Raw genomic sequence first — 17900 nt, 5'->3', positions numbered from 1 at the left:
TTGCAAAACACTGACCATGAAATTTGACTCGGTCTTTAAGCACTTTAACCAAAAGTTCCCTTGACAGTTGGTTTAGCAGTATACCCACGCTAATAATTATATGGTCTGTTCTTTATTGTTCTATGTTAGTAACTGGCTTTTTGTTTCTAAGCTATGGCAGGGTTGTCCAGCATATGTCTATGATTGATATCCCTGATGTTTACATTGCCACTACAGACATACATTCCTAGGACCATTCACTCTCCTGATATTGCAATTATTAATTATACAAAGGGATTGAGTTGTATTTGGACATGGTGATATCATCTGTCACTTGCCTTTATCTGCTCTGATGAGCACTGCAGTGCAACTGCTTCTGGGGCTGTTTATTAATGTAATGCACTGTACCTGTCAGCTCAGCCAAGTGGATCCAGTTTCTTGAAGAAAGATTTATGTACCAATAGATGGGAATGACAATAAATATGACATTCCACTTTCATATCGCCAACCTGATTTGCTGTTGTCTCTTATTCTTGTGTTGTTTTTTTTTTTCATTTTCAAACAGTGTTACCGTATATACTCGAGTATAAGCCGATCCGAGTATAAGCCGAGGTACCTAATTTTACCTACGAAAACTGGGAAAACTTATTGACTCTAGTATAAGCCTAGACACAACTACAGCCCTGTCTCCCAGCAGCGCACCTTCCGCCAAAGAGACTCCCCCAGCGATCGACCGGACTTCTTTGCAAAGTTGATGGTGACAGAGAATTGTGCAGAGAGTGCTGTGTGTCATAAAACCATCACTGATCTTTCGTATAACCAACAGATGGCGCTGTGTGATATTGCCATCACTGTTAATCCTTTATTCAACCAACAGATGGCGCTGTGTGATATTGCAGTTACTTTTATTCTTTGATATAACCAACAGATGGCGCTGTGTGATATTGCAGTCACTGTTATTCTTTGATACAACCAACAGATGGTGCTGTGTGATATTGCAGTTACTGTTATTCTTTGATATAACCAACAGATGGCGCTGTGTGATATTGCAGTCACTGTTATTCTTTGATACAACCAACAGATGGCGCTGTGTGATATTGCAGTTTGATATAACCTCTTTGATATAACCAACAGAGGGCGCACTGTTATTCTTTCATAAAACCAACAGAGGGCATTGTGGGATATTGCAGTCTCTCCCCAAGTGTACTGTTGGTATAGGAATGATTAAAAGTGACTGCAATCTCATCTACTGCCCGCTGACCCGAGTATAAGCCGAGGTAGACTTTTTCAGCACATTTTGGATGCTGAAAAACTCGGCTTATACTCGAGTATATACGGTAACTGAAATGAGCCTTGTAGAGAATAATGAAACTGAACTGAACTACTCTACTTAACAAGGCATTTTATGCACCAGTGTATGAACAAACACAGAGAACCTTCATTTCAAATAAGATTTTGATGTATGTCGATACATTTAGAACGAATGAAATCCAGTGCTATCCTTTTGCATTAAGGCACATAGTCAAATATACTGAGTTGCAAAGTTGGGATGGAAAATATACCCATATCTAAGTCCAACTTTTAACCTGTAGCTCTTGCGTACTGTGCTTTTAGAAAGCAGGGAGTTACCTTAAGGGTATGTAGAAGGTTCAGGCAATCTCTCATGATGGAGGATATTCACCACTAAGCTGGGGACTGAAGTGCACTAGCTTGAGGCTTCTGCGAGCAGAACGGATAGAACACAGACACTCCAAGAAAATAACCTCCAGAATGTGCTTGTGAAGGTATGCAAGTTTATTGTACACATAATATGACGTTGACTCAGCTGTACATATTTCATACTCTCATAAGCCTGTGAGCAAGTATAAGGCTGAGTTGATCTTTCATTATCTACAAGAAACTTTGATGCTTTTACAAGCCTGTAAAATAGGGGAAGGGCAAGATACTGAAATGGTAATTCGACAGCGGGTTTTTAATTTTTTTTAGTGCAGATCTCTTGATGTAATTTAAAAAATTGTATAAACCCTTCTCCTGATATGTATGGCTGCTTCATAAAATCCAGGAGCTTTATATATAATTAAACTGTAACACTGCTGCCTGCCTTGCACTGACTGGCTGTAGTTTGAGGGTACCTCTAACTTGACCTTCCACTGCTAACATTTTTAATCTCAAAACTCGTTTACATCAATGTTGTGTGTGGTCATCTTATAGTTCATTTTGTGCAAGGGGACATGATTGGGCTGAAACAGGGAAGAGCTTTCCGCCAACCGTTGCCACAAAGAAGGAAGCACAGAATTGTTGTGATTGTTATGGTATACTGTAGCTTTAAAGTTTGCTTTCAGTGCAACCTGGGTCACTAGACCAAATCATAAAAAAAAACTGCTAAAGACTAATAGTCCTCTTCCAACAATGTTTAGGGCCATGTCACATTAGTGACTACCGGTACAGACTACCAGTAAAGTGGCATTTATCACTCATGAGGATTTTATTTTACTTTACACCACTCCAGCAGACCGTTGGCATTCCACTCGACATCTGATATGATGCTCACTATGACTAGTTTGGATACTAACATTGTTTCTGAAGACAGATTGGAACTCAGCAGCGAGTGTTCCAGCTGAGGACATGTCATTTTAGATGGAGTATTTGGATGCTTTTGCCAACATATGTGTCCATAGTCTTCTTGTCGTTGAAAAATCATATCTCAGGAACTTTTTTCACAAGAAAAGATTAATGCCAGTACTTCTACACCTCTTTATTTATAAAGAACATCACCATCTACGTCTAAAACAGAGCTAAAATTAATTTGCCAGTCTAGAAGAACTTTCATTTGAAAGACTGAAAGAAGAGGTAAACCATATTCAAGGCTTGTCTGACAGTTGAACAGAAGGCTGTGGAGTAATGAGTAGTCTGTGAGGATTGAGCCACAAGCAAAGTACCATAGGGTTAAGCAGATACAGAGTTGACCGATCTGGGTTGGGTCAGGCAGCAGAGGTTCGACATAACTTGGCCAAGTTTGGAATAGGCAGCAACAATGCAAAATCAATTCACACAGGTAACAATGGGAAATCAGCACAGAAGGCTTGGCTTCAAGGAGAGACCAAAACAAGCAGGCAATTAGTCAAAGTCGTTAACTTCCTTGGCAAAATAATGTATGCACTATGTGTTCATTGGCAGCAGATATGCAAACCTGTGCACAATCATATGCCACTGCAACTTTGAATGCACTGAAGCATAAATGAGCATGAAGATGGGCACTGGTAAGTACATGTCATTTGATTGTTGTGCTCAAAAAAGTTAAAGCAGAAAGTATAAATTGTCTAAGCAGAAGTATAGTTTTATCGTTTAATTCTGGTGTCTATACCACAACCAGGAAGTGATATAGGACAAAGCGTAGGAAAGAAAAATCAATATCTGTCAAATTTGAATTATAGTCATTTCCTTTCAGACTGATGTATTATCCCATAGAATTGGGCTTGTTGTGGCAGCAGTATATTGGTTGAATTATGTTCAATTCTCAATGTACCTGCCGATCCAGAGAAGATTATATATCATAATGTACTGCAATGGAACCGATAGCAATGCTGATGGGATGAGTGCTGTTGCTGCTATTGTATATAATATAATCTTAGCCCATCCCGGTTACAGAGACAGAGTGATTTCTATAGGTTGGCAATCCTAGACTGTGTACTCAAAATGTCTTTAATACATCACTAGTGACGAGCAATGTCTGCCTGTGTTCCAGGGACTGCAGTAATGAGTCAGACAATAAAATAACCGGACTAGGAGTATGCAGTCCTAGTATCCAAGCCTTTTTCAATTATTGATGTATTATGTAAGTCCCAAAGGATGTGTTTTCACACACAATCTTTGTTTCCACCAAATTTTTTTGCATGTGACAGACACACACGGTAGACAGAACATTGCTCCAAAGGTTCTTAGCTTTGCCATTGCTTCTGGCTCCCCTACATAACCTCTCTGATCTACCTCATTGTCACTGTATCACTGCTCTTCCGTTTGTTAATTTCTGGTGTACGGACTAGTCCCCATCTTATTCTCCTCATATTTACAGTTAGGGGCAGATTTATCAAGGGTCGAATTTTGAATTGGAAAAAACCAATCGAATAGAATCCTCCGACATTCGAAGTCGGAGGATTTTATACATTGTACGATCGTACTCCGATCATACTTCGAATCGAATGATTCAAACGATTTTATTGTACAATCATACGATTTTCCCAAAAAATCCTTTGACTTAAAGAAACTTAGCAAAACACACAGATTTAGCCCCCATAGGCTAAACAGCAATTCGGCAGGTTAAAGTTGGCGAAGTATTGAAGTGGAAGTATTTTTAAAGAGACGGTACTTAGATTATCGAATAGTCAAACGATTTTTACTTTGAATCGAAAGTATCCTATTTGATGGTCGAAGTATCCAAAAAATTACTTCGAAAATTCCCTCGAATTCACTTCGACCCTTGATAAATCTGCCCCTTACTGTATATACTGTTCCCATTGAGCAGCATTTACCAGAGATGCCCCAGGTGTTGCCAACATCTTCCCATGATATGGCAACAATCATTCATACTGCATTTTCTTCTTTTAAATGTAATTGAAGTGCTAAATGAGATGATATAAACAAACTACAATACAGTTATGAAAGCCTCTTCCCAACCCCACATCCAATGCACAGTTGTCTGTAAAGCAGTCCAAGTCCTCCACTTAATGATTCTTCATTGATCTGCTGAAGGTTAAGCAGTGAAACCAAGCTCAAGGGTACAAAAGCACAGAGACAAGTAGAAGTGCATACTGTAGTGCATTAACTATTATGTGCTATGGTATTTTTTATTGCTGAACTTATTTGTTGAACAACATATAATCATGAAACACGGAGCAACAGGTGACGAGAAAGAAACGGAAAAAGATAATAGTGTGCAATGCAGATGAACAGACACAGACTGGTAGCAACACAGTGGGCAAGTACAAAATCAATATTGCATTAGTACTTAACCATTTGAAATCATCCTGTACCATCCCTCCAAAACCCTGTAGCTAAGGTTTAAAGTTAATCAGTCTCAACCACTTTGCATTTGGGGCTCTAGAACCCATTCAGTCAAAGGAGTACAGAAACAAGTGCTATGCAAACAGTGGACTTATTTAAAAAACACTAGGCAAATCTGCAACTAGGCAGTAACCCAAATCAATTTTTTTTAATGTTCATTGATCATCCTGCAGCTGGCTGACAAAAGCTTATCACTGACTTGTTGCTATGAGTTACTGCCCATGTGCAAATTTGACAAGTGTTTATAAATGAGTCCCAGTATAATTAGTTGTTATTGTTACACCATAATGCTTAAAGCGGCAGTATACCTGCTTGTATACAATGAATAGGGCTTGTGCTGAACATAACTTTTGGCCTATTTGAGGTACAAAGTTGTAGGAAATATGTATAGTTTTTATTTCTTTCACAGAGCAAAAATTTGAAATCAAAATATTTTAGATTAGTCTGACAGTCAGAGGTTCTGACTCCTACCACATATGTAACATATTGGCCCATTACATTTGATGAATTATCTATAACCTATTTTTAATGTGTTTCCAAAAATGTCTAATTACTAAATATCCAATACTACAAATATTGCAAATTATAGCACTGAGCAAATATCACCTGCAATGAGCAGTTTGCCACACTTGCCAAGATGCAGCACAATATTCTCTATGCTTTTTTCCTATTTTACATCTATTTATTATAGGCTAATATTAGTGCTAGGAAAGTTATACTGCAAAACAGGATATTGTGGTTGTATTTATCATTTTTGTTTTCCTTTTCTAGCTACAGCTTCCTGTTTCTTGTCACAGCTAGTGTATGTACAATTATTCTTTAGTCATCCGTAGACCTTTATTCCCTTTTATAACAGACAAACAAAGGGTGATGAGTTCAAAGATGCCATTGAATGATTTAAATACCCACAGCTGCCAGGCAAGGCAAATGGTTTATATAGATAGTACTTCCCGTTTGCAGTGGGTGCAGTAAATGGGAGCTGACAATACAGCAGTGGGCAGTTATAGTAACTATAGCAAACATTCCAGTTGCTCTGTGTGAGCGTGTGGTATCATTCACAACTGTCATTGGAAAAGGGCACATGTCACAATAAAGCCATACAGATAACATCTCTCACTTTATATATGTGAGCATCCTCATTGTATCAACCTGCTCATTCATTAGTGATTGGTCTGTGAATATGATGCAAGGCCCCAGATTAGCCTCAGTGGTGTGTTACATTGAATCTGTAAAGAATCCACTAGATCAGTGCTGTCCAATTTATATGGTACAGAGGGCCCCAATTTTTCGAATCTACATGGTGGAGGGCCGATAATGGAAGCCAGTGTTAGCCACTCCCTGTTTTTAGACCACACCCACTTTACACCACACCCATGTTACCACAAGATGTCCACATTAATAGCACGCCAAAAAAACAGATGGTGGGTGCTCACTGCAGGGATCATGGCTGGAACTAGGGGTAGGCAGCTGTCTAGGACACCATCATTGAGGGGTGCACTTTTAATGTTTTTTTTTTCTTTCTTTCAAGCATTTATTTAATAATTTGTTTCAGTAATTATGGTCACTCAGTCGGGTGGATCAGATTTATTTTTGGCTGCTGTTGGCACATGTAAATATTGGGGGCAATATGATGGCTGCTGGAGGGCTGTATGATGGATGGCTGCTGAGCTTGCTGGTACAGGTACAGGGGGCAGTAATATAAATGAAAGTGTTGTACATTTTCTTACTTTCTTTATTTAAAAACCATCATGGTAAGAAGGTAAATGGTAATGCAGGACAGGGGGGCACTGATTGAAGCTCTTGCCTAGGGTGACAAACTACCTTGGCCCGGCACCGGCAGGGATGCCACTCATATGTGAAAAAAGTTCATATTAAGGCATAATCTTAAATCCATATGCCTTCTCCTCCCCTGTGTATAATACAGTACCCCAGCATATGATTTCAAATGTTAACAAAACCCTCAGAACAAATACCAGGGTTCCATAGGGATCATAGGTCAGGCAGAGTATGGCAAACACAGGGTGCAAAGAGCAGACAAAGTATGACACACACAGGGAGCATAGGGTAGACAGAGCAGGAGACATGAAAATCAGAACCAGTCTAATATGTACTATATACAGTGACACAGTGCTGGTGCCCCATTAGCATTTTGAATAAGGTGTGAACAGGTGAACAATGTGGGCAGTTTCAGTCTGGGTCTCAGGTGTGAACAATAGAGGTGTCACAAGTGTGAACAATACAGGGGATTACAGTGTGAATTTGATTATACAATGCAGGGGCCAGTTAATCTCTGTAGTGATACCTTTTAAATTTTACAAATGGCAAGCAGACACAGCAGGCAGACTTTGATATGGAGGGCCACATAACGGCTGCCAGTTGGACAGCCCTGCACCAGATCACTGCCAATAACACAGCTATTATATTCAGTATAATGAGATCCACTGGATCACAGTTTCACTGCTACACTACAAAACCTATGGATACCATTAAAGGAGAACTAAATCCTAAAAATGCCATATTTTTTTTTTTACTGCACTTATTACACCAGCCTAAAGTTTCAGCTTCAAACTTTTCATAGGGGGTCACCATCTTGGAAAGCGTCTGCGACACTCACATGCTCAGTGGGCTCTGAGCAGCTGTTAAGAAGCTAAATTTAAGGTTGAGGTTGGTCTATAATATAAGATGATGCTACAAGGCTGATTATATATTGTGACATTTATATTCTATATGTACTGTATATTGTGAGTGGGTCCCTAAGCTCAGTAATGACAGCAGCACAGCGCATGTGCAGTGAATCAGCAGAAAAGAAGATGGGGAGCTACTTTGGAGGCACAGATCTTTACTGCTACAGGGCTGTTGTTGCCTTGGCCTAGTACATAAACCCAAACCATAATGCACAACATTTCTAGCCTACTTTTTTAGTCAGGCGTTAGTTCTCCTTTAAAGAACTGGATTTGTATACAAAACAGAGCCAGTGGAGCTAACTAGGTGGAGATGGCAAGCAGAGATTTATGGAGCTCACTAGCTGAAATGTTATACAGACTAGATGGGATCTATAGCTGGCCTAGTATACAATACAACATCTATGGCAGATTACTAACTGGCCTGGTATACAATACAAAGGCTAGGGGAGATCAACAACTAGCCTGTTATACAATACAAGGACTAGATGGGATCTATAGCTGGCCTGTTATGAAATACAAAGGCTAGGCAAGATCACTATCTGGCCTGTTATACAATACAAATGCTAAGAGGAGATCACTATCTGGCCTGTTATACAATACAAAGTCTAGGGGAGATCACTAACTGGCCTGTTATACAATACAAAGACTAGGTGGGATCTCTAGTTGGCCTGTAATACAATACAAAGGATGGGTGGGGATCATAATTACATAACATAATGTAACATTAACCTGCAACCACAGGATCACTAGCTGATTTCAGCTTAAACAAATGCAGGATGCTGTAACTACAGAAGCAGACCCTGCAGGAGGCCCCAGGAGGTATAGGGGGACCCATAAGGCCCTAATGAATGAGTAAATTCAACATATACTTGTAAAACAGGACAACTTCTGGATATGTTGGGGGCCCTAAAATGAATTTGCTGTAGGGCCCAGTAACATCTAGTCACGCCACTGAAATGCACCGAGGTATCCCCTAGAGTTGCTTAACATGTCTTGTTTCCCAGTGTTCATGATTGCACTTCCCCTTTGTTTTGTACTAAGAGGAGGAGGTTATTTCCTAACCAGAAAAAAAAAATCAGGAATCCCTAAAGACTAACTAGTACTAATGAAGGCCACAAGAACTGTGACCTTAACTCCAGCAGGAATATCCGGCTTTCCACTACTGATCCTAGAAAGGAAATGTCTCTGTCTTCCCAGGAGTTTATTCCCCCATACACACTGTAAATAACACCGGCGTCCTCCTGTGCAATGCAAGCAAACCTAGAGTGGGCTCTGTCTCTTTGTTTCCCGCTTAAGGGAACATAGAGCTCAGACAGCCCACAGCAAAACAAATGTATCACTCCTTGGCTGCAAAAACAGTCTTCTGATGAGAAAATAACCGTATGCAGCAGAGTTTCACAGACAAATAAATGCTTCATGACGATAATGAATCTTAGTGCAAGAAATGCACAGACAGAGTATGCCAGTGTGCAAGACCATCTGTTCTCATAAATGGGATTTTGCTGCTGATTTATCCCAAAAATAGCTGTAGGGGAGTTTTTTTCACAGAATATTATTGTACATATCTTAAAGTAATTATCCTGTATATTGTAGGGGCCACTAGCAATACATCCCTTGTTATAATAACTGTTTGGAAAAAGCTGCTAGGTGTAGTATGGGATACTGGGTAATGTCATCCTAAAAATAGTTGAGAATAACCTTTGACCACTCTTAACAGATAAGGCATTCCCTCCATAACAAAAGTTACATTTTTACACTTACTTGGCTATCACACTTTGTGGCACTGCTGTTGAATGTTGCTCTATCCATATACGTCATGCTCAGATGTAAAACCATCTAAACAGGCTGCAAGTTTGGATGCACGGCTTTGAATCATTAAGCTGTATCTGTGCTATAAAACTAGCAGCTTTAAATGCATAGTTGACCCCTAGGGACATCAATGAGTCATATGCATATCTCCACCCATAATTCCTTAAGTAAGGGTTTAATTCACTTGCCTTTGGTATTGCTATGTGTGTAGCATGAGGCATATATATATGCCTTTTTATATATACATGCCTTTTTTTATAGGTCTTTGTATTACATTTCTATAAAGCACAAATTACTAATCAATTTCCTGTGGCATTGGCTACATGTACCAGGAACCTAATGTAGCCCTGTTATATTATCCAGAGCCTCTCACTGATCTGGTATGTAGCAATTTATTAATACATTAGTCTGAGTCTTAGTGGTGCATCCTTTCATTAATCTACTTTCAGTTTTCCTTAGTCAATATATTTTATACTCAGCATGAAACCAGGGTCTTTCAGTTACCAACACCACCTAGCCTAACCATAACAGTTACCCCAGCTCCAGTGACTCTCAATGATCAACAGTCTATTCCCTGACTAGTGTGTTTCCTATATCTTCCCTTTTTAGGTACTGTCGGATCCCTCACATTTGCAGTTTTGCGTGGGTCATATTTCCAGGCATATACACCAGGATCCACTAAATTCCACTATCTGGAGTGTTATATCGCACAGAACCAATGGAGATAACTCTGTGTCCTGATGTACTGTACAGAGGCTATGATAATGGACTGTATCCAATACTGAGTCATTCATCCTATGTATTTTGGCTGATACTTTTAATTTTGAATCATCTCACCTGTAGAACATAGGCAATCTACTGGGGACTCTGCCTAATACACTCAGCAGATCACAAATCTGACTCTGGTCTAGCCTAAGGTGACCATAGATGCAACAATTACTATCTTTCCTGTGACCATTGGTTCATTTTCAATACACACGTGTAGAGCTGAATCAACAGATATACAGGTAGAAACAATAGAATTCTACCTGTATCTGACGATTCAGCACTAACAATGGCCAATGTTCGGCTGTCTTCAAAGGCACCCAATCAAATCTTCAGCTAGTCTCCCACCATACACGCACCTAATATCTTATGAAAATGTATTTCTAACAATATTATCGGTGAGTCTGTGGCCACCTTTACATTAATATACAACCTCACTGCTAAATGTACACCTTGCTAAACACACCCTGCCCTCCACGAGGCCATTTGGTCAAAATGCGTTAAACTCAATGGGCGTCCGAATAATTTTGACGCATGTCAATTTATATGCGCGCGACAATTTTCTTTTTTGATTTTTTGTCGCTGCAGATGCATTTGCTTGAGGTGAAACGCGGAAATTTGCTGTGAAATTGTGTCTGGCAAATGTATATGCCCATCACTAATGGTTGCCATTTAAGTGAACAGAAAAGACCAAAAATGTGAAGTCTGAAATATTATCTGTACAGCATAGTTTGAGTGTGTGTGTGATATAACGAGAGCATTTACTAAAGGAAAGCAGCAGCACAGTAACAACTGCCTAGAGCAGCTTTATGCTCTAGGGTCCCCCTGTGCAGGAATAAGGTTAGTTGGGCTATTATGACATACTGAAAAGTTATACAGTTGCCTTACATCTGATAACTGACCCATTGCTTTTAATAGGTGACCATCTACTTTTAAAAAGTATCTTTTTAGAATCCATTTGGGGGGGGCAAGAACAAACTTTTAATACCATGTTACATGTGCATCCATTAGAATAGCACATAATTACAGTGAGAGATCCCAAACTTACCAAGAAACCTAAACAGCGCTCCCACGGAAGCATTTAGGCACAATGCACAGATGCAAAATGTTCTTCTTTCTGCAAAGGATTAGGAATGTTAAATAAATATTTATAAATGTTACAAAATACCATTTTCCTCGAAGACAAACATGATTTTTTAAAACATAGCTTAGCAGCTTCTAGTGTATATTTTAGTCAGTTCATTCTGGCACTAATGATAAACTTTTCACTAATTGAACTTTTTAATGCTTTGAATAAATAAGCGTAGCATGCTTTCTGCTGGCCATCTGCATTCATTGGACCTCTAGCAGGATGCAGTGTCGGACTGGAATTCCAGGGGCCCACCCAAAAACCTTTGACCAGGGGCCCACCAATTTATTTTAGACCACGGCCCACTCTTAGTACAGGTATAGGATCCCTTATCCGGAAACCCGATATCCAGAATGCTCCGAATTACAGAATGGCTGTCTCCCATAGACTCCATTTTATCTAAATAATCCAAATTTTTAAAAATGATTTCCTTTTTCTCTGTAATAATAAAACAGTAGCTTGTACTTGATCCCAACTAAGATATAATTAATCCTTATTGGAAGCAAAACCAGCCTATTGGGTTTATTTAATGTTTAAATGAATTTCTAGTAAACTTAAGGCATGAAGACCCAAATTACGGAAAGATCCATTATCCGGAAAACCCCAGATCCCGAGCATTCTGGATAACAGGTCCCATACCTGTACTATTATTCTTCCTCACTCAACCTCTATTCTTCTAGTCTCTTCTTTACACACTATAATCTATTATTCCATCTATTTAGCCTCTTTGTTTTTATAGAAATAGGGAATGACCATGAAATAGGCCAAATGTTTAGCAGCATGAGGGCCCACTGACACCTGTGCCATCCGGGAGTTTTCCAGGTATCCCGGTGGCCCAGTCCAACACTGGAAGGATGTATTCACGTTCCACAACAGACACTTTCTTCACTTTGAGGCAGTTTATTTAGACACATGGGTGACCATTTGAGCATACAAAACATAAATCATAAAAATAAAGCCTGCCCATCCTGCCTCACTATACACTGCCCCTTGTGGACTACCAGCAAAAACATATACAATACTTCGTTTTGGGGGATTGCTCAGCCTCTGGGCTCTTCCTCAGTGTCTCACTCAGACAGACTGTCACTTGATCACAGGCTCACTCTGCTCCTTACAGTTACAGGCTCACCCGCAATGAAAGTGTATTAAAGGAGAAGGAAAGGCTTGCAGCACTTTGGGTGACAAATGTTAGACACCCTCAAGTCATTTTAGTTACTTACCTGAACCCCGGCCCGGTGCTCCTATCAGCAGAAAACTGCACCGGCCCGGGGTTCTACCAGTGAGCACCACGGAGCGATCCTCTTCCGTCTTCAAATTTCCCAGGGCAAACGCAGTTGAATGAAATAGGCGACTTTTTAGTTAAAGTTTGGCTTTTCATTCTACTGTGCATGCGCAGCCGCATGAAGGAGGAGGAAGACGGAAGATCGCTCCATGGTGCTCACTGGTATAACCCCAGGCTGGTGCAGTTTTCTGCTGATAAGAGCACCAGGCCAGTGTTTCAGGTAATTAACTACAATCACTTGGGGTGCCTAACATTTGGCACCCCCATGTGCTGCAAACCTTTCCTTCTCCTTTAAAGTTATGAAAAGATAATGTACTGATTCCACTGCACTGATACAACTGGTGTGTTTGCTTCAAAACCTCTACAATCATTTATATAACTATATAGCTAGGGTTGCCACCTCACCCCTTTAAAACCAAAACCTAATTAGCAATTCATTTAGATGCATGCAGACTGAACTGATTTACGTTCAGCCATGTATCATGCATCGAAATGAATTGCCAATTAGCCATGCAGGTTCTGTATTCCATATGTGTTCCATATGTTTTAAAGGGGTGAGGTGGAAACCCTACCATGGGGGCAGCCCTTTAAAGCTGAATAAGGAGAAAGGCATAGGATATACATCAGATTCTGATAAACTATGTACTATACAATTGTATTATTGAGAATTTATCTGTTATATACTGTGTACCATGTGCTTGAATGGCTGCCCCCATGGCTACACAGCAGCTTGTTTATATAAACCATAGTAGAGTTCCTGAAGTGAACACACCACTGCAGGGCATTATATATGGGCAATATATATTAGATACAGGTACGTTATATTGCCATTCCTTTCAAATACTTTAATATTTTGGTGTTACCTTTAACACAGACAAGTAACCTCCCTGCTGAGAGAGACATTTGTAATAGTCTCACTAGAATTTAATATTTTTCCACAGGACAGCCTTCATGTGGAAAGTGAGCTGCTCCAATAAGTGAGCTGGAATACTGCATCAGAGTACTTGGCTTGCCTGTTCCTTCTAGACTACTCCAGCTTCCAAGATCTGGATACTAAAGTCTTCAAACAGAGAAACAATTCTCTGTTTATTGACACATTTACTGGAAGTTACATCTCCTCCTGGGAAAAAATCTGTTTGGTCACTCTACATTAGGGATCCAGGATTTGGTTTGGGATTCGGCAAGGATTCAACCTTTTTAAGCAGGATTTGGATTAGGCCAAGCAGAACGAAATCCGAATTTGCATATGCAAATTAGGAGCGGGGAGGGAAATTGTGTGACTTTTTGTCACAAAACAAGTAAGTAAAAAATGTTTTCCCCTTCCCATCCCTAATTTGCATAATTGGTTTGGTATTTCGCAAAGCATTCGGGGGTTTGTCCGAATCCAAAATAGTGGATTCGGTGCATCCCTACTCTACATAGAGGGTGGAATCCCTGTACTTACTCTTGTACAGTTTGTGCTGGTTTTTGAATCAGATATCAGCTGGAGAATGGACCTTTTTTTTTCTCCATTTTGGCAAAGATGTGAATAGGCAGTTTGGCTACATTTTAATCAGATTATTTTTCCTTCTGCATGCAGCTGTTGCTCTGTGGGGCCCCAAAATAGCAGGGCCAGGTCCCACAATTGATGCTTCTGTTTTCGCCCACCATAGACAGCTCTGCTCTCTGCACTTGAGCTCTTAACTACAACTCCCAGAATCATCTGTAATCTAATAACAGAATAACTGTATTGCTAGTTTTACTAGCCCATGGACTGACTGAAAGCAGACAGCAGATTAGGAATAGGGGACCTTTGGCTCTGCAGATGTTGCTTTGCTAGTGAAGGGGATGAAAGGAGTATAAATTGGAGTTTTATCCCAGCTTTAGCTGCTGCTGATCTTTGCACATTACTGCACATTGTGTTCTTAAGTTAAATATGGCTCTTTCTTGTTGCACGCGCCCTGTCAAGCAATAAGAACTAAATCTGCCGGAGGGGGCCATTCTATAATCCGTTTGACTTCTGCATACAAGTCGCGCAAACACAGAGTCAAGAACAAAGCACATGTGATAGGAGTTTTTCTTTGTAAGACAGAGGCAAGCACTTGAGAGGGAAAAGGAAGAAAATGTGTTTGATTTATTTGGCTTGCTGAGTAATTGTTGCCTGCGCCTTTTAATTGATATACATTAAATCTCTATTTCACTCACTCTTGCTGGACAAAAGATCTGTGTGCAGTGTGTTCCTGCTGGGAAGGACATAAAATTCTGGCTTTTCCAGCATAACAGTGGATAGATAATGCTACAGAGAAGCTGTCTGCATGTGTATCACAACCCTTTTTCTCTTAGGTTTGTTACATTTAAAATGACTTCAGACCATTTGTGTGCTCTTGGCTGAAGATGACAGCTCTTTCAGGCTTAATGCTACCTTTATAACAATGCTTATCCACAGTGAGGGTGTGCATGGAAAGTAAATACAGGTATGGGACCTGTTATCTAGAATGCTCAGGACCTGAGGTTTTCTGGATAATGGATCTTTCTGTAATATGTATCTTTTAAGTCTACTAGAAAATATACATTAAATAAACCCAATAGGCTGGTTTTGCTTCCAATAAGAATTCATTATATCTTAGTTTGGATCAAGTACAAGTTATTGCTTTATTATTACAGCATTACGGCATTTCCGTAATTTGGAGCTTTCTGGATAACGGGTTTCTGGATAAAGGGTCCCACACCTGTATCCTTATAAACACAGCTTAGTGATTATGTCACATGACCCACTGAAAAGTCTGTATTATGAAAAACAATATACCACACTTAGTTCAATTAAGAAGGTATTAGAAGTAAGTTACCTTGAAGATTCATAACGTGTATAGGAGCAATCAGCCTGCTGCTTTGTGCCTTTGAAGAGCTAGACACTTGCTGGGTGAAGGCGGCATCTATAGTTCTGTCCCCAAAATGAAGTGACTTATGATAGTGCTAAGGGCCATAAATGTGTATCAGAAGAGCGGTACCCCCATATTGCATAACATACAATACACCAAGCTCTGTGGAGGAAAGGCTTTGTGATGTGATGCAAATGTGATGGTGGTGGAAGAGGGACATTACAGAAATGGATCTATAAAGTAGAGGTGAAGTTGGCAGTAATAGTGATACCAGTTGTAAGCAGGGCAGCCATCAGGGGGGGACAGTTGTAGGGGGCCCCGAGGGTAAGGGGGTCCCGGCCACGCCGCACTTTCTTGATTAGCCGGGCCCCCCTGCTTTCTGAGAGCTGCTGACTTCGGGAAGGCAGGGTGGGAGCACAAGGGGAGGCATCTTCTGTCCATTACTTTCCCTTATTGGTCCCTGAGTTTAAGTCCCGGTTGAGCTGCTCAGGGATTGGATAGCTGAGGTTTGGACTTCTCCTCCAGCTCATCCAATCACCATGCAGCTTTACCAGGACTTGAAATTCTGTGACCAATAAGGGAAGAAAATGCTGTCACTGGAAGAAGATGCAGCTACCTGTGCTCCCCTCCTCCCTTCTGTAGTTGGCAGCGCACTGACAGCAGGTGGGCCACACTAATGAAGTAAGTGTAACGTGGCAGGGCCCCCCTAAAGGTAACCCTTTGTGGTCCCTGTTGTGTGGTGGGGCCCTGGGCATCAATTTTTTTTAAACTTCTGGGGGGGGCAAGTTTTTTTACATGGACGTTTAAGGGGGGTCCTGGACACCAATTTTCTTATAACATGTGGGGGGGGGCCTGGCCACCAATTTTTTCCCCCATGTGGGGTCCTAGCCACCAATATTTTGTAAGGGGGGCCCTGACCACAAATGTTTTTTTCAATGGGGGGGGGCCTGACCACCAATATTTTTTATTAACATGTGGGAACCATAGCAACCAATAGTTTTTTTTTTTTTTTTAGTGTCTGGTGGCGGGTGGACCTGTGGGGTGGAGAGGGTGGACCTGTGGGGTGGAGAGGGTGGGGCTTGTGGTGGGCGCAGCGCAGGGGGCCCAGGAATTTTTTTCATATGGGGCCCTGCGATTTCTGATGGCGGCCCTGGTTGTACGATACATGCATCTATAGTTTGAGCCAAGGCATACTGTCCCCAGTTCTCTGGCACATTCTTGCTAACACATTCTGTGGGTATGGACAAGGCCACAGCTGCTGGATTGATACAATTTTCAGTGTCAGCTTGTTCTTACACAGTACAACATCTGCTGTGTTATGTAGGTGCCACTGTTTTCAGCAGTATGGTAAGGTAAATTGTATGAAATGTCATACATTGCATAACCAGGGCTGCTGTAACCCCTTGGCTTCCTTAGCAGTTGTTTGCATAGAGTGTCTTTATCTACAGTATTTCCAGCATGTGTGACATTGGCAACTGCAGACCATGCACTGATTGTAGATAAAACCAAAAGAAAAATAAAACAGACAAAGGCCCATAGATGATTTCATGAGAAAACAGAAGTTAGTGTTACAGGAAGAAGGGTGTTACAGCACAGGCAGGTTTGTGAATAATTGCATAGCATGGAAGTGTGGACTCCCTGTAAACTGCTTCTTTAGGTGGGGGAAGATGTTTTTCCTTTCCACGGTTTATTTCCTGAGGAGCAGCATAGTTGCAGCACAGCAAGCTGCATTTCCCAGCTAAAAAAGTCTAAATTCTATAGTAACGCATTATCGAGTTTTCCTGGTTAAAGAGGTAATCCACCTTTAAATTAACATTTATGGCCAATGGCCAATACTAAGCAACTTTTCAATTGGTCTTCATTGTTTATTTTTTATAGTTTTTGAATCATTTGCCTTTTTCTTCTGACCCTTTCCAGGTCACCGACCCCTTCTAAAAACATATGCTCTGCAAGTCTACAAATTTATTGTTGTTTCTACTTTGTATTACGCATCATTGTATTTATGCCCTCGCTTATTAAAAACAATGCATGGTTGCTATGGTAATTTAGACCCTAGCAACCAAACTGCTGAAATTGCAAACCAGAGAGCTGCTGAATAAAAAGCTAAACAACTCAAGAATCACAAATAAAACAAATAAAGCCGACTGTCAATTATCCCAGAATATCACTCTCTACATGATACTAAAAGTTAACTCAAAGGTAAACAACCCCTTTAATATTACTATTGATTTGCTTAGGGATGGGCAGCCCAGGCTGTGAGGGTGTTCACTCTCTGTACTAACACAGCCAAACAGAGCAATTGCCCCTAGAGACCTTAGATCAGGGGCCCCCAA

The sequence above is a fragment of the Xenopus laevis genome, chromosome 1L, assembly GCF_017654675.1.
Source record: "Xenopus laevis strain J_2021 chromosome 1L, Xenopus_laevis_v10.1, whole genome shotgun sequence".
NCBI classification, from domain to species: domain Eukaryota; kingdom Metazoa; phylum Chordata; class Amphibia; order Anura; family Pipidae; genus Xenopus; species Xenopus laevis.
Note: the sequence above shows the minus strand (reverse complement) of the source record.